The sequence below is a fragment of the Periplaneta americana genome, chromosome 8, assembly GCF_040183065.1.
Source record: "Periplaneta americana isolate PAMFEO1 chromosome 8, P.americana_PAMFEO1_priV1, whole genome shotgun sequence".
Classification (NCBI taxonomy): domain Eukaryota; kingdom Metazoa; phylum Arthropoda; class Insecta; order Blattodea; family Blattidae; genus Periplaneta; species Periplaneta americana.
Window position 1 is genome coordinate 25,914,240 of NC_091124.1, and position 19,936 is coordinate 25,934,175.

A 19,936-nucleotide genomic window follows, 5' to 3' on the forward strand; every position below is an offset into this window, starting at 1 on the left:
AAAATATACAGGACAAAAATAAAGATTTTTTTTTTTATGTCTTGTGTAGGAAACTTAATATCTCCAACCTTCAACACCCACAGTTTCCATCATCTGGGTAATACAGTACCAGGCCTTCGGATGGACATGTGTCCTACAGAGTATGCAAATCTTAAGGTTTGATACCATATTACTCTGTACGTAGTTCCGAAACGTTCAACATAAAAAGTCTCAACACACTATGGAAAACCCCAAAACTTTTTTTTAATACTGCAATTATTTTAAGAGTCCAACAGTTCTTAGAACTGAAATAATTTCAGTTTCTTGTGTATAATACCCCCTAACTTACAATACACTACATGCACATAGCCCACTGTTTAATGAATATGTTCGGTATTCTTGCACAACCATTTTCCACCGCATCAATGATCTCATTTAAAAGAAGGTTCTCTTTTCAATCCTTTTTGTAATTGACCAAAACCTGAAAATAAATGGCGCTATGTGGGTATATGCGGTGACCATACGTCCCTAAATTTTCGGGGAAGTCCAGAATTTTATAGGTTTGTCCCTGTGTCCTGAAAAATAACAAAAAAAGTAATGAATTTCATCCACATTTAATTATTCACGTATTTTATGGATGAGACGAAACTCAAAACGACAAATATATATTAAATAACGCACTATTACATTGTAGATGTTTCGCCACTTCCCGGAACCAATTCTATAGTACAAAGCGCATTTTCGATAACTAATAATTTATGGAGATGAGAAAAATCATAAATGACAATAGGATGTATTGTCATCCAAATTAATCTTTCCAAATCTTGTATAAAAATTTATGAAAAACAAAAAGTTTATAAAGTTGTCTTCGTTAGAGAAATACGGTTCGTACACATCTACGTCGTCAATCAATTCAACGGTAAACCTATAATAAAATGGAATGGGTAGTTCCCACACACTTCAAATAAACTAAATTTTGCAATTAACCCTTAAATTCGCAAAGTATCCTATAGGATACAACAGGTTATATGCTATAATTTTAATAGAATAGAAAAAAAATTGGTAGGAAAATTAAAATTTCACAATACTATAATATTGTACAACATATAAAATATGAACATTGCGATAGTTGTTTTCTTTACAGTCCGACACGGTTTAATAAACTAGTGTGAGAAATGAAGTTTTGAAAATTTAAGGGTTAATAATTTTGAGTCTATCTGATAATGTTACTTTTAATTGTTCAATTTAGAGGTCAATACATGTAGTAATAAAAGTCACTTGTGCTTTATTTCAATCCGTACTCCAACAGAAAAGAGATGGGGGTATTTAAAGAGAAAGATATGCTCCTTTCATCTGTCCCGAATTTTAATTCAGGAAATATGGTCACCGCAGGTGTATTAGTTAGAATGTCCACGAGCTAAAAATTAAAATGTTGAAAACGCTAGTTTGTAATGTTATTCGTATGATGTTTCACCTCTTGGATTTGATTTTCCGATCAGTTCCCACAGCAGTTTCACATTTAAAACGTAAAATGAAGTAAAACTGGATCTAGCATGAAAGTATTATAAACATGTTTACAGAAATCTGAATCCTAAATATTTTTTATGTTGACGTTGGCGATGACTAATATTTGTGCTAAACCCTGTTCTATCTCCTTGGTTCATCGTAATAGACTTAAGTCTGATCAATGGTAATCAAACAAATATGAAAATAACTCTTTAGTTTTGAAAAGTTCTAATATTTTTGTGGAATTTGTAAACGTATCATTTTGTGTGTTTTTATGAGCTGAAAGGCCCGTTACCCTTTTAACTTTCCCTCGCACAAAAGCAACAAACTCAATCAAAGTAATCGTTGACCAGAAATTTCATCGTAGAAGTTGAATTAATTTACCATATCTCGAAGACATATACAGAATAATGAAAGAAAATCTAACTATTGTAAGCATCAAGAAGCATAGGTATAAATATCTTTTAATAATCGTCTCATTTTTTTTTAATTTTAATTTTATCGCTGGTTTGCAATTACAGACCGATACATCAAGTTCCAGAGAAATTACATAGTCGAACAGGCACTCTAATGTTCAACTAGGCTGATTGTACAAAGCAGTATGGCGTATTTACATCGAAACACCACAACGACGTTATTGATTGTTGCCGTGTGCTGTTTTGATGTGGGGTATCCATACGATTACCTCAAAAGGGCTTCATTACACAATTGTTACATAATTCAAACGGAAGGAAAAGCTTAAACATCTATGAATGACAGAACCACTATTAACTTACGTGAATGTATTCAAAGCAACAATATACGAACGGCTATGTTTCATACCGAGATACAATGACGGACCAAGCATTTTAAAACTTATTTCATTAACGCATCCACATTAGAACGTACAAGTGAAAACTGTAAATTTGTTGATACTTAATGCAAAGAATGTATTACTTAAAAAAAATTGTTGAAATCTTTATTAAAGTATGCCTAAATTGGATCTCACGACTTCATTCTTTAAATTTGTTAGCAAATGATTCTTTCAGGTTAAAAACGAAATGCAACCAATTCTGATCATTACAATCCATTTTCATCATCATCATCATCATCATCATCATCGTCCTTGTAGGTATTAGGCCTAGTGGCCTGTTACGGTCTCCGTCCATCTTTTCAGAGGGCGTCCCAAAGATCGTCTTCCATGTGGTATATAGCGGAAAATTTGTCTTGGGAGTCTGGAACGGTCCATTCTATTGACATGGCTAAGCCATTTTTGTCTATAGTGGTTGAGATGTTCATAAATAGGTGTAATTTTTAATTCTTTTGTAATTAGTTCATTCCTTTTGTGGTCAAGCAAGCTGTAGCCGGCAGTCCTCCTTAGAAATCTCATTTCCGCAGTTGTTAGGCGTTGAACATCTGAGTTTCGGACAGTCCAGGCCTCACTACCATACATGAGGACAGGTCTTGCTAGAACTTTATATGCTTTTAACCTGGTATGTTTTTGGGTTTTCGTGGTTGTGAAAACATGGTTGATGGTTCTTAAGGCTCCATTAAAATGTTGAATATTTTCAGATATATCAGTAACATGTAAATATGTCAAATTATAACCTAAATATTTAAATGGGTTTACCTGTTCTAACGTATGGGTTCCAATGCAAATTTTACTCCTAACTGGCTGTTTACCTTGGAACGCCATAATTTTTGTTTTGTTTGCGGAAATTTTCATATTGAAATTTTGTGCTATTATATTCAGGTGATGTATTGAGTATTGCAGCTCGTCTTCATTTGTAGCAAAAAGAACCTGATCGTCTGCATATAATAACGTATCTAGAGTACAATTTCGGAAGAGCGGGATGTTTCCATGAATTGTTAGTCGCCAATGTCTGATGATGGAGTTGAGGTATATATTGAATAAAAGTGGTGGCCCCAATCACTGAAACTTGACGCTTAGCTAAGCACGAAAAGAAGAGAGCAGAAAGCTCATGAAAGCTTCAGAAATAATAATGATAATAATAATAATAATAATAATACAATCCATTTTATACTGTTTAATTATTTCAAGTAGACTATAATATAAAACAATATCCTATTTAATTGAAAATATAAAATAGAAGAGGTATGGAAATTCAGTATTATGAAAGTTAAATTTATTCATTTCAATCCTATGATATTTTATATTTATAAATGTTCTCTGAAAGATAGTTTCATCATAAACTCTTCTTCTTTTTCGCTTAGAAATAAGCTTAAAGCCTGTTCATTAACAATGCCTCAATTTCTTCAGATGTCCAACATCCACACCATCTCTTTAGTTGTAAAATCTGATATTCAACCTTTGCGTTTTTATTCATTGGCCGCCTTCACAAGTCCGGTAACACCCATTCCTTCAAAATCTTCATTCCAATACTTTCTTCTTCTCATAAATTTCTGTACGTCTTGTAAGCTATAGGATTATTCTGAAGTCAAGAAAGATTTGTAAGTATTAAAACATTGTTTTTAAGAATTGATTTTATAGAAAAATAATAATGCATTTTGTTCATAAAGGAATAGAATTTATTCAGGTATAAACCAATTTCAAAACATTCAGATACAGTGCACATTTTCCTCCTCTACCATTTTCTATTCTAGAAAATCGACAACATTCAGAAGAAAATCTTGCGAAATATCTTCAAATGTTATGCAAGCTTCCATAATGACGACAAAATGCAGGGTCCAGATCTCAATAGGCCTACATTTAGAGTTCTAAATCTTCTCAGTGCACTGGAACAATCTCTATTACATTCATAGTAACAATGAATAACGTCGATTCGCAGTTTTAGAGGCAAACCGATCATTCTCTGGGATTAATTTATTAAAGAAGACACATTAGTGGCATCAAAGAAAACACATCAATGATCAAATGTCTGCTGATTCGTTCTTGTATAGGACGGGAATTAGCAGACGAATAGCATCGTGCACTGTTGTGTCATGGCGGTGTGTTCTGCTTTAGTTCTGCTGTATTGTTTGTAATGAGCACAACGTAAAAACAATATGTTAATGGTTTATGAGCGAACATGTCAACGGACCAGTTATTACTACCGGTTCAAGAAATAAGTTGTTTATGATCTCTTTTCTTTGAACGAGATGGCAGTACGGAAATTTCGCAAAATTTTGCTAGCGTAGCACAGACAACAACTTATACAGTCGCCATGACAGCCATCGATCCTTCCAGCAGTTTTGTTCCTATTTCGCTGCAGCGTGACGTCATTGTTGTCTACCGGTCCGGTGAGATTCGGAATACGCTGCTAGCGATAACTCATCGATGTATTCTGTTGAATGTGGTCATTACGCCACTCAAGAATAGCCGTAGCTAACAGCGCAAATCGGAATCACGTGATTATCTCGATCTAGTCATGGCCATCGTGACAATCGCCTAATATAAATTACATGTTCACTGTTCTAAAAAAAAAAAAAAAAAAACAAAGGAATTACTATATTATTAAACTCATATTAAAAGTGCATTTATATATAAACTTGTTCAATGTTGGCCATGTTATGACTAAGACTATGGCGTCGCACATGTTTTTCTCGTTAGCCACGAGAATAGCTTGAATTGCTGTTTATTTATTTCATTTGCCATAGGGACAATAATGAAACAATTGAAACAAGAAATTTTCTTAAAAATAAACTAATCTTTCTTCACTTCTGAATAAACCTATGTATTGTTCATCTATTATCTTCATTCCTGACTCTGTCGCCCTGTCTTTAAATGTTTTATCACAGTCTAGTATATACAGTCGCGAAGCTCAATACGTAGTAAATACGCAAACATTAGATAGTTGCTCACCACTAGGATCGCTAATATCGCCTCATTACAGGCCATGCAAAATAGTACCGTCATAGTCTATTGTTTCTAGCACCCTCAAAACTCAAGCTTCGTGACTGTATATAGTAGACTGTGGTTTTATTGTGTATTGTTTTGAATGTTTTCATCTCTATGGTTCTCATTAATTTAACTGTTTTGTTTGTGCCAGTCCTTGTCTCTGCAGCATATGTCATAATGGATCTTATTGTAGTTTTATATAACATATATTATTTTACTTTCACATACAAACATATATTTGTTTCTGTATATATCTCTCAGATAGAGATATGTGCTGCTTTAGGAGTTTGGTTTTCTACCTCTTTAAGAAGCCTTCCGTCGCTAGATGTCAGTCTCCAAATACAAGAAGCTCAATAATATTATCTTCTCCTCCACCTCCAGTTCATAACTCTTAGGTTCTTTAGAAACTGTCATACAATTTTGCTTTCTATATACTGTCATATTTTGTTCATGTTTCACTGTGTTCAATGTATGAAGAAGTATTTTGTAACTTAACCTCTGACTCTTCCAAAAGGATAGTATCGTCCGCTTAACGTATGATGAGTAAAAGAGGTATTCTATATCAGAGACGTTTTGGTAGACTTTCTACAATTTCATCCATGAAAAGGTTCAAAAGAAAAAGGCTCAATTAGTAAAATAAAAAAAATTCAAGTTTATTTAATTTTTTAATAGTCCTCGAGGATTATATTAGTATATTTTATGTTCTGATACGAAACAGATATAGGTACACACATTGAATTGACATATTTCTGCTTACCACTTTAAAAAGTCGTGACTAAAGTATTTCTTGAAGGGCCATTAATACTTATTACATTTCTATGAGACACGATGGAAATGCGTTTTCCTCATACCACATGAATCACAAAAATAATTCTTTGGTAGTTAAAATAACAATACTGAATCAGGCTAACATTTTTTACGCAAGATGTTTTTTTAAGACAATAAACCAGTTTAATTGAGATGAACACTACATTTGTGTAACATTTGTTCTATCTGCTGAGTATAATCTTTTCAAAGTTCACCATCACACTAAATTACAGACTTTTATAAAACAGTTCTTCAAATGAAATTCTGATGCGCTACATTTGTGAACATACATATTCGGAATATCAAATCAGAAAAAAAGATTTTAATTAATGTATGGCCAATACTGATGAATTATAGCCCTGTCCACAATATAAAAAAATCACACGCCTTTTATTTCTTATGTAATTTCAAACTTTCACGTAAAAATGATTGTTCACATAGGGAAATGTTACAGTTAAATGTAATATCTGGAAATACTAATGGATAAATCAGTGTTGACATATGCTGTTCCATAAAATTATAAATTCCCTCGAGAAACATTGCCGTAGAGTAATATTCAAAATCCGTTCATATCACTGCATAAAGTTATATAAAACAACGGATGCTTTCTAAAATGTATAATTATCTACTGAACAATTAGGAAAAAAAAGACTGTTCGTATGTAGTAATTCCTATATAGTTTCCCTTGTGCCCCCACCACCACATTGCAATTTTCCCTGATCCATGTACAGGTTTTGTAAATATATCTGCACAAATGAAGTTGAGCTTATGACATAACTAATTAAATTTTATATATTACCTATATGACATGTAACATTACAGCCCAATGTTAACCCGAGGAAGAACAAACATATTACAGTAAAATATTAAAATTAGCTTGTTCACTTTGAATCCTCTGAACATAATATTACAATGCACTATGGAAAAACGGATTTAGTACATAAATTATCAGCATTAAATGAAGTCCAGTTTCCGGAAATGATTTAGAAAACCATGCTAAAATAAATTTGAAATACAAGTGACAGGTATATATTAAAAGTAGGCATATTAAACGAAATATTGTCAACATACGGAAAATACTGTAAAAAATAATCGAATTTTGTAAAATTATACGAATACAGTTATTGATTAAAACTGAGCATATACAGCAAAATCAATGCATATGTCAACACTGGGGTATATATTGCAGAAAGGCATACTTCTAATTAGTGATACAACAATGGTGGTACATTACTGAAAATTACGTATTTCTTTGTATCGATAGTCATATAGATTTTTAAACTGTAAATAAACAAATATGTGTATTTTATTAAATATTCTAAGTGAATTTATTTACAGAGTTACATACAAATCCTCAAATTCAAAGAAAGTAGTGGAATAATAAAAGTATTATGACATAAGAACTATATTAAATCGATAGTATTTACAAGGTGGGTCAAAAGTCGCTTTCCCCAAGCATTTCCTTACATTTAATTACATTCAATTTACATTTGACTAAATTTAAATTTAAATTGTTAACTGCCTCCCATTGGACGTAGCCCAGAAGGACTCAGTATACTCTCCTACATGAATTTTACAATATTAAATGTTTACATAAATTTGTTGACAGAAAATTAAAATAAACATATATGAATTATAAAGTGAAGAAAAAGAAATTAAACAGAGTGAATATGATGACTCAGAATTTGGTAAGAGCGTTTCAAAACTGAAGTTATGATGTCAGTAGTAAGTGTCTGTGGTAGTTCAAAAGTCTTCCTGAAGCTTTCAAAGAACTTGGGAATCACACCACGAGCTCCAGTAAGAATACCAATCATCTCAATGTTTTCAAGCTGGTATTTTGCTTTGAAGTAATCAACTGTTGGCAGATAAATGTTGATCTTTTCTTGATTGACATCCTCCGGCTGGCTACTTCCTGTTTCAATCCTTATGGTAGGATCAATTATATATCCTTTCTTGGTAGTCTGGGAATACGCTATGATGTAAATACGTCTAGAGGAGCCATTAGTAGCAAGGCAAAAGACTTCCTCTTCTACTGTCCAAGATTTTTTTTTTTTTTCTTAAAGCAGTTGCAATTAAAGATCGAACATGATGATGTCTGGCATTTCAGAGGAGTAAACCTCTGTTATACTGACTTTGGACGTGGGCAAGGTTTCAGTCTCCGGTCATCCATGTCTTTATTTTAAAGATTTTGTTCAAAATGGAGGTCCTGTTTCTCGATACACAATTCACAACGTTTAGACACTGATTTACAGATGGCAGAACGTAACTCACGATTTCCATCGATTTTCACGAATGACTGTTCGATCATCTGTCGCAACTGATGCAGATCCTGCGGTTTCTGAGCAAAAACATCATTTTTCAGGATACCCCACAGCGAAAAATCACATGGCGTCAAGTGGCATGATCTGGGTGGCCATTCTGTTGTGCCACGACGACCAATCCATTCATGGAATTGCTGGTTCAAGAAGTCCCTCACTCCTACACCAAAATGAGGTGGTGCTCCATTCTGTTGCCATATCAACTGCATATCGGCAAAACGAGGATTGTTTTCAAGACATGACATCGGAAAAACAATTGACGCATGAACATGGTTGTAAATCTACCACTTATTACAACAGCTATTCGTTTATCCAAATTATGGCACCTGTATATGTGTACAAGTATGAAACCTAACAACGAGTATTGGGGAAAGCGACTTTTGACCCACCGTGTATATCGCACTTCTGCAACATATTTCTGTAATATAAAAGTCCCACAGTTGATTTTTTAATATAACCTATGGAAAAAATTTCATTATTCATTTTTGTTCACGCTTAAATTATTATTTTATTAATATTAATGTAATAGTGTACTGAAATATTATTCGATTTTATTTTAATTAATTTATTTATACAATAGCCGTGCATATTCCCTCTTACATTTGTTTTCATAAACATAACAAAATGCGATCCTAATTTTTTGTAAGCTGGTATGACAAAAAATCACATCTTTCACTATTTTGTGCTATACATTTGAATTACCGGTTTACAAACTATCATGTTACGGTTTTAAAACAGTAAACAGTGGCATGACAGCCAAAAAAATGACCAAGGCCGACCAGCCGACTGCTGGCCTCACGTCCACATGCTTCAGCGGAGGTGAACGATCATCCAACCACAAAACAATATTGTGACATAGTTTAATTATACAAATAATGTGGATGGTTTCTCATTTTTTGTTTCACAGAAACAATACTCGCTAAAACAGAACAGTATTATTTTGTTTGTATTAAATTGAAGTCACAATACTTTTATACGCCACATTCAACTGTCAGTACATCATTTATATGCCACATTCAACTTTCAATATACCAAATGATCTGAAGACTCTCAAAACAACATACTTTCATTTTCTAGACGTACCTACACTACATTTAAGAAGAAATAAAACTTCAAATGCGAGATTTTAAAGTAGTATTCCGATTTATAAGTAAATATTAAGTTTAAGTTATATTATTTTACGTATTAAATACCAGTTATGGTACAGATGCCTTTTTGTAAGATTTATCGATTTTATTCAGAAAAATGCTGCGATTTTATTTCCTCTTTTTATCTGTTTATAATTTGTTTCATCAGTTACTATGGAGACGCATTAAAAATTCTTCATACACTATTACGAAAGTCCTAATAATCAAATGCTGTCATTTGTTCCTCCTATTCCAATGAAATAAACCTTCAAACACCAGGACTTAAAAATACGAGTAGGCCTAGTTTTTAAGCGGATATCCATTAATTCATTCAAAGTTTTCTACCCAAGGGCAGTACTATCTTATGAATTTTATATTTAATAGATGAGATTATTACACCAACTAGGTTGTGATATATATTATTATTATTATTATTATTATTATTATTATTATTATTATTATTATTATTATTAGATTTATTTTCCTTCACTGAACATACGATCCATAGACTATATCTTAATGTTGTCGATCATCTGATATTTTCTTCTGACCCAACTTCTCTTCCTTTCACAGTGCATCCTTCAGCAGGCAGTGTCTTCTTAGACATTGACCCAGTCAGATTTCTTTTTTTCTTTCTGATCAGTTTCAGCATCATACTTTCTTCACCCACTCTTTCTAGCACAGCTTCATTTCTTATTCTGTCTGTCCATTTAACACGCTCCATTCTTCTCCATATCCACATTTCAAATGCTTCTACTCGCTTCTCTTCACTTCATCGTAATGTCCAAGTTTTTACCCCGTATAATGCCACACTCGATACGAAGCACTTCTCTAGTCTCTTCCTTAGTTCTTTTTTTTTTTGCTGCCTTTGCCATTGCTATCCTCGTTTTGATTCCTGGCGGAATCTCACGTTATTATTCATAGTACACTTCAAGTTTCTGAAGTTGTCCACTTGTTCTACTGCCTCATTTAGAATTCGTACGTAGGTTATAAATATGTAAATTAAAAATATATTATCATACTAATATTTGTACGAATAATAATGTGGATGCTCTCTGAAATAATTATTTTAAAATTTTATTTAGTAAGCTGAAATTGTAATTTTCTTCCGTTATTATCGAAGGATAAGAAATAATTCTTCTCATCACACTTCATATTATTCTTTTATTCAAATATCGGTCAGTATCTGTCATGAATGTCCTAAAAAGTATTGAAATGTTCTTCTTTATAGAACGACTTACGAACAATGTGCACGCTTTCCTCAGTTTTTTTCCCTATAATTATGCTGGATAAAATGCCGCGGATTTTTTTTCTCTAAGTTGGTACGCTGAGGAAATCATTTTTCATGGCTCATTTCGTGTCACATTCAACTGTCAGTGTACTTATCGCTTATAAAAGGCCTCCTAACCAAAAACTGTCATTTTCTCCCTATGCAATTACTTAAAAAAGAAACCGATAAAAAAGACTCTTGAATACGAGGCTTTAAAATAGTATTCTAATGATTCAAAGGCCTCATTTGGCTTTGACTTGTGAGTTAATTAGGGGTGAGTGACTACCACCATGGGAAATTACCAATATGCAGCGTGCAGTACGTCTCTATGCAGCAATCGATGTGATGTAGCCCTGCATCCAAATATCACGCTCTAACGGTTCCCAACTGTACTATGATTTATGACATAATTAACCAGTTCTGTTATATTGATCATAGACACTGCCCCATTTATGACCATGTACTTGTCTAATTTATAGACATATGTTTCTGAGAGGTTCACTTAAAAAAATGTACCTATGCAAATAACATGCTCCAATGATCCATGACTGAAGTCCAATAGACCATAATTAACTCCGATTAATGACGAAATGTCTAACGTGACTAAAACCGATTAACAATTCTGTGAAAAAAAAAAATGGTAGGGATTTCACAGAAGCATAAAGATTGCGAGAATATGTCTTTGTTCTATTGTTTTATAAAGTCTTCTTTTTTATCATTAGGGATGTGGTTTTTTATAGTTTAATATTTTACTGTATTTAATTTCTGGTTATTAAAGGTATGACTGAGGTTTTCTTTTGTAAATAACATATAAATGATTAACATATATATTACAGGGCCATTCAAAAAGAAGGAGCAGATTTAAAAAATTTATTTCTTCCAAACTACAAAAGATAGAAACACAATTCCAACGTTCCTGGACAGAGAAAGATTCAATGTTGTATACATTCAATATGAGCACCATGTGTTACACGACAAATATCAAAACGGTGGCTCATTTCTTGCCACACACGAATCAGCTGGTCTCTAGTTATCGAATTCACAGCTTCAACAATTCGATGTCGCAGACTTTCAAGAGTGTCGGGCATAGGGGGGATAAAACACGGTCTTTTACGTAACCCCACAGATAAAAATCACAAGGAGTGAGGTCTGGAGACCTGGGAGGCCACCGGCGATGAAGTTGATCTTCTCCTCCTCTTCCAATCCAACATCCTGGAATGGTGTCATTCAGGTAATGTCGGACGTGATTAGAGAAGTGAGGCGGGGCTTATGACGAGGCGGTTGTTTATTAAACTGACGGCGAAAAGCACGTTGAACTTCAATAATGGACTCTAGTTTTGATAACTGCAGCACACAAAATGCTTTTTCCTGTTGTGTCGCCATTTTACTACAATCAACAGCGCCAATGCGGCCGCGCATGACAAGCAACAGCGCCAATGCGGCCGTGATTGGAACTTCTACCCGGACTGTTCAAAATTTAAAATGTCGTCTGTCCAGGAACGTTGGAATTGTTTTTCTATCTTTTGTAGTTTGGAAGAAATAAATATTTGAAATCTGCTCCTTTTTGAATAGCCCTGTATTTTATTTTACATACTCAAAGATGTTCCCAATACATAAATATCTGTATATGAAATAAATATGTTGCTTATTAGACAACGTTCGTCACTTATTCACTTGCAAGTAGATTACACAACACTCAACAGAAGGCAGCACTAGTAGGCTTTGGTATGTACATCGTCTAGCGGAGACTTCATGAACTTAGTCTTACGCTAAAAATGTTAAGATTTTCTAATCAATTGTACTTCGAACAAAGACGTATTCACATCAAAACAAAAACAAATTTATACCTGGAGAAATGACAGGTTTAAAAGTCCCTTCAGACGAGGCCACTTTTAGAAGCGCTGCTAGCGCGCCGCTCGTGAATATTGTATTTAAATGGAGGCCTTCAGACAGCCACAACTACAAAATCAGTCGCGCTGCAGACGCTCTAAGTGGCTGGCTTAGCCACTGGTGGCGGCCACTAAAAGTAGCGCTTCTCGTCGTAGAATTAAATGGCAGGTTTCAGACTATTTTAGTGGCGCGTGAGTAGTGCGTTCGTGGCGCTGCTAACGGACGACTGTTGGGCCATCAATTCCCTACATCTACACCATGGATGAATATATTATATATAATAGACATATAAAATACATATTATATATAATATATACATAAAATATATTATATAAAATGTCATATATATAATATATATTCATCCATGCCTACACCGTCACGACAATATATTTTTTTATTTATTTTATTTTATTGGGTTATTTTACGACGCTGTATCAACATCTAGGTTATTTAGCGTCTGAATGATATGAAGGTGATAATGCCGGTGAAATGAGTCCGGGGTCCAGCACCGAAAGTTACCCAGCATTTGCTCGTATTGGGTTGAGGGAAAACCCCGGAAAAAACCTCAACCAGGTAACTTGCCCCGACCGGGATTCGAACCCGGGCCACCTGGTTTCGCAGCCAGACGCGCTGACCGTTACTCCACAGGTGTGGACGACAATATATTATAGGCTATGTTACGACAGAATATATAGAATGACGATGATAATAATGATAATAATAATAATAATAATAATAATAATAATAATAATAATAAAACCATAGACTAGACTACTAAATAGCTGGACTAGTGCGAATTACGGATATATTACCTATGTAGTAAAATCTCCCTTATTTCACGTCAGAACAAAATAACGCATTTAAAATAATGTAAATAAATTAACAAAGAGATAAAAGACTAGTTTATCTCAGGTTCGAACCTGGGTTCAATTACACCACGGCCTTTGACTTTACCATTACACTGCAGACATATATTGTAGTATAGCCTATTGGTTGAATTACGTGCTATGAATGCTTTCATGTTTGCTGCCTATTATATTTAATTTTGAATTCTTAAATATTAAACAAAAATATATTTCGACCACCACTGTGATGTAGGGGTCAGCATGCTGGTCTCTTGCGCAGAGGGCCCGGGTTCGATTCGCAGTCGGGTTGAATTTCCTGGTTGAGGTTTTTCAGGGTTTTTCCTCAACCGTAAAGGTACGTACACACTTAGCGAACGAACAACGAACGAACGACAAACGATTGCATTCGCTGACTGAAATCGGTACGTGTGTACGTCGCAGCAAAGGCAAACCGATCGTTTGATTTGCCTTCGGAAGTGATCCGTCGCTTGTCGGTACATCAAAGGAAGTTGGTATTCGTTGTGGACGGGATTTGCCACCAACAGGATGTCGAAACTGGAGTGGACGGAAGACGCTGTTATAACTCTTATTAATGCATATAGGGAGCAGGAAACTTTATGGAATCCTAAGCATCCTACTTACCACAATAAAGTAAGAAAACATGATGTTTGGGAAGCTATTGGAAAGATGTTCAGCTGCAAGATAGGCGAGTCAAACACGTGCAAAATTTGAAAATTATATTTATTTATTTTCAGTGGATACATGTTTGTTTATTGTAGGGACCAGAAGTCAAAAAGAAAACTGAGTCCCTACTGACATCATTCCGGAGGGAAAGACAGAAGTCCACAAAAAGATTTGGAATGGGGAGTGATGAAGTGTACGAGTCAACTTGGTTCGCGTATAAACATATGTCGTTCCTTTTGGACAAATTCACGCCCAGAAAAACAAAGTTCCAACCTTGTGGTCACAAAATAAATTATTGGCACTGAAAAGTGCCTTTTCGTAAGCATGATCGCATTCGACACAGACAAATCTCTCTTTTTAGTATTTTAAGATAATTATTGTCAGTGAGGTATCCGTGTACTGAAACTTTCCCCTGTTTTGCAGTCGTACCTTAATAAAATCTTCCAGTTCCTCAATTGTAGCTGTACATACTTCTGGAACAATCCTGGTAATGAGCTGTTTCGACACTTTGAATAAATATATTAAACTTGTATACGAATTTCCTGTAGCGACATATCGAAGTAGCTAGTATTTCCTGAATAGGTATTGCTTCTCGCCAGCCTGTGTCTTTCTAGGAAATTTTTGGCCTTATTTTGCACAGTTATATTTCGAAATCTGTTTCTGAAATGCGACAGAAGTTGTGAAATTGTCCCGATTCCATTCGACGTAAATCATGAAGCAAGTCAGAGCCTCTATATTGATTGCGACTTTCGTGAGTGGCGTCTGCCACCATCGCCTTTTGGTTTTTAACTTTCTTTTTGTTAAACTGCCTATAATAACAACGGCTGCGCATGCTATAGTTATATTTCCGTCTGCCTTTATTGCGGATAATCAGCGAACGTGAATGTTTTCTGATAATTTGCTGATGATTTGAACGTTGCTCCAAACAGCGAACGAACAACGAAGTTCTGCTTCATCATTCGTTCGTTCGCTAAGTGTGTACGCACTTTAAGGTAAAATGCCAGGAAATTCGGGCCACAACATCCCTGAATATAACCGGCCTCATTCATCACCGAAATCATATTCATAACAAATCAGTAATACATATACAGTCGCCATCTAGTTCACAACAATAGAACCAGTACTCAACAATAGAACACAGGCCTTCGGATTTCAACCAAAAATTAACTCGCGATATGACCAACGATGTTAAAGTGAGTATAAATAACAGCGAGAAAAAAAAAATTTTCATGCCATAGTATCCAATTGCGTAATTTTAAATTAATATTTTTTATCGTCCTGATGTAAATCATCAAACAAGGTATGGAATAGTCCTCGATTCAGTCCTTCCAAAACTAATAAATGAACCCAGACTCTTCTTCTAATTTTACGTCTATTCTTTCTCCGTCTGAGCAAAGCTGTCAAAGTATATCTCCTTCTACGTCGATGTTACTGGAAGACTGAAAAATTCTCTAAAAAAATTTAATTTATAAAGTAGCGCCACTAACGCCGTTCGCAGCGCCACTAAAGTGGCCTCGTCTGAAGGAACGCCAACAAACGACGTAATAAGAAGTCCTCATTCATCATTTCAGCATAGCTGACAAAATCTGTAATATTTCGCAGAAATCAACAAATCTACTAAGAATTAATTTTTAGCCTTGTATAATACAATGTCAGATTATAGAAAAGACAGGTCTACAAAACGAATAGTGAAATAATTTTAATAAAATTTTATTTTACAGATTTTAAGGTCGTAGAAAGGTAAGAAAGATCTCGTAAATGGACTAAATAAATATAATTTGAAAATTATTATATTATGGAGAAAAAATAAGTTTTCAACTTTAACATTTTAATAAACGTGACGAAACTAAAACTGCTGGAAAGTTGAAAATATTTTGAATGTGGTGAAATATATCGTTTTACACATTGTGTGTAATCAATTACACAAGGGTTAGTTACAACCTGCATGGACAAGCTTGTGAATTACATCTGAAAATGTAAAACTTAACAGTTTATTTCCTAGATGTTATAATGCTTGTGATATTGTTTATAAGGGACATCAATGACTGTTAAGAACCCTGTGTTTATAAACAAGATGTATCATATAGTTTTATCTGAAACTCCCAACAAAACACTCGAGACTATGGTGGTGTGTAAATGATGGTTTAGAATTTCATATTGCTCACCAGAAAGAAACTGTAGTAAAAAAAATCAAACAGTATTAATAATAACAATAGTAATAATGTATTAATAAGGACACGAATGGTCAAAATAAGGTACATATATTTTTTTTACCTTAAAGGAAGCAAGAACTGAAACGAAAGTAAATACAGTGAATAATAATGATAATAAAAAAAAAACTTTGTAACATCAAATATTTTGTATAAGAAATCAAATATGGTGTCTTTTAATTAAATGGACATCATTTTGATGCATGAGGATACTTTTTTTTTCTGCTCTCATAGGAATTTAGAATTAAATTGTAATCTATGAGTGAGCCTATATTTTTTACGGCAATGGTAAGTGAATAGTGAAAAATTTCAAACAAATAAAAAACATTGATTAGTCAGTAGGATTTTTTGCTACTGTAATGTAAAGATTGCTAATCAGTTTCTATTTGCTAGATATGTAAACTGAAGAGAATACACAAGTCTATCATGTAAGCGTGTTGTTATTTATGTTTCAAGCCCTCCTTCAAAATAAACAGATATCCTTGTCTTCCCCGGGGGGGGGGATACCTAAATAAGAAGAAAGCGTTTGTGTATTTCAATTATTTACACATTCCCGAAGATAAAGTAAGTAGTCATCTGCATAACGTTACTTATTGGCATCAGTGGCGGTTCGTGATGTAATTTATATACTGTTGCAATTGATTAAAATCTATAAATTTTACATTCCACAAAAGGTCTTCAAACCATACAACGGATTTAAACCACGACAGAAAAAATAAATAACGAAACTGTACAGGAAGACTATTATTAAATTCACATAACAAAATAAAATACCAAAATAATACTGTACAGTTGTCTCTCTTCACATCGTCGTAATGTCCATGTTTCTGTCCATACAATGTCACACTCCACACAAAGCACTTCACTAGTCCTTTACTTAGTCCTTTTTCCAAAAGGATCGCCCTCGGTAGCGCAGTTGGTATAGCGCTGGCTTTCTATGCTCGAGGTTGCGGGTTCGATCCCGGCTAAGGTCGATGGCATTTAAATGTATAAATGCGACAGGCTCATGTCAGAAGATTTACTGGCATGTAAAAGAACTGCGGGACAAAAATTCCGGCACACCGGCGACGCTGATATAACCTCTGCAGTTGCGAGCGTCGTTAAATAAACCATAATTTATTTATTTATTTTCCAAAAGGTCCTCAGAAGATGCTCTTTTTGCTATTAAAAGCTTCTTTTGCCATTGCTATCCTCCTTTTGACTTCTTGGCAGTAGGAAATGTTTCTACATAATAGGCCTACTCTACACATCTCAAGTATTTTAATGTGTCCGTCCACTTGCTCGACTGCCTCATTTCGATTTCGCAAGTTTATCTTCTTTAGTTTTCTTCCGATAACCGTGACTCAAATTCATAAATGAGTCGGTTAGAGTCATAACTCACATGCTCCAAAAATTGAAAAATTGAGATACCTTTATATTCTCATGCGGTATAATTTTTCACATTTCTTACATCAGCATGTAATCATAATGCAAGAAATGTGAAGAATTAACCTCTGAATCGTATTCTACGCAGATAACCGCATGGGAATATAACGGAATATAACGGTACCTCAATATAACGGTATCTCAATTTTTCACATTTCTTACATCATCATGGGAATATAACGGTATCTCAATTTTTCATTTTTTAGAGCGTGTGAGTTATGAATCTAACCGACTCAAATGACACCATTCTTTCGTGATTAAACGGTGATATCGTATACTACTAATTAAACAAGCTTAGAAACTTAGTATCTTCAAGCTCTTATATGTTAAATGTTATGTCGAAACGAAGATTTCAGCTAATCATAAGATAGGAGCGACGCTGCAATGGAAGATCGATGATCCAAGCAAATCACAGTATAAATCTACAATCGTATTTTCCAACATATTTTTTGCCCTTCAATGTAGAAGAAACCGGACGACAGTGAAAATATCTGCTTGCAATTAGAGATGGGAACGATATATCGGTTTTTACGAAATACCGATATTATCGTTTCGATATAGCGATATATCGATATCGAAATTTTGATTCAATATATCGTATAATATATCGGTTTTCTCATAAATTTATCGATTTTTTTTTTGTGGAATTATCATCATTATCAACAACAACAAAATCCACACTAGACAACTCCGATAATTCGCGAGAGATGGCGCTACTGAAGGTGGACAGTTACGTAATTGTGCATCCTCACTCAATACCTTGTTCTAATTGGCTGGACTGGAATTCGAATTCAAACTGTTTAATATGCAGCACCAAATCCAAAATGCAGCGTGTGCGAACGTGAGACAGACAGGACTGTTTTAATATTGTTATTAATGTTCTTCCACCCTGAGAGGGAACCGTCTGGCCACAAAACGGGTATCAAAACTTTTATTTCTATATTCTGAAATGGAAAGAGAAACAAGAATTTAATACTGATGTGACATTTGTTTACGTCTATGACTTCTATGCACAACCTAGTGCTGACATTCTGTTTTCTTATATATTTTAGTACATAAACATTCTATCCCTATAATCATCGCCATTGTTGTTTGGAATGTTGGAGTGTAACAATAACTTGCAATGGGAACTTACTATAGAAAGATTGTATCAAATCAACCGTGAAGTTTATTAAAACTTGTAACATTCTAAGTACGGTACGGTTTACTTACATTTAAAAATGATTACATTGTTATGTGTCCTGGATTGAATCCTATATAACATTAGAATAATTGAATCGTGTTCTAATATCAAATACTCAACCATGTACAGTTCACTTAACTCTTTCCCACTATATCATTTAAACTCCCTTGCTTCTACCATATTTTTTTATTTAGGTTAGGACCTACATCATATGGTATTGAAAATGTATTGTTTATTGTTACAATTTTACAGTTATGCTTTTGACTGTTACGATGTTAATTTCAATGGTAAAAAGGAATATTAAAATTTAAGTAATTTTATTGTAATACAGTAAATGTACGCCTGAAAGTGCAATTTGCTTACGGAATAGTGATATATCGATAATCGTTCGATATATCTATATATTTTCTGCGATATATGTTTATCGAAATTAACTTTGCAATATCAATATATCGGTATTTAATTTATTTCCTCCACCACTACTTGCAATACGGAATTAGCGCTGATATTTCGTAACAGAATGTGAGTAAACAGTGCCGCCAACTTTTGAAAAACATTAGGTGGGCTGAATATTTGAGTTTTAAGTTAAAATCAATAAATCTCATAAATAAAAGTGATAACAATATTAAAACGACAAAATTATTGGGTGGGCTCTGCCCCCGCGGGCCCATATAAGTTGGCGGCACTGTAGAGCAAACAAAATACGCTATATTGCCACGGCAAGTTCACGCAATCTGTTCTTCCTCACAATGGAACAATCGATTCCATTAATCGACAATGCTACTAGGGAACCAAAGTAATTGTTGTTTCTTACGTATTCGTTCCTCAATGTGAATGTTCAATTTTCCGTTAAA

General features: G+C 34.1%; 1 protein-coding gene across 1 annotated transcript in view; it reads right to left on the bottom strand.

Annotated features, from left to right (window-relative positions):
• timeout (circadian regulator timeout) overlaps positions 1-19,936 on the bottom strand; it is a 369,648-nt gene that overhangs the window by 272,218 nt on the left and 77,494 nt on the right. The gene's annotated exons all lie outside the window — the stretch shown is intronic.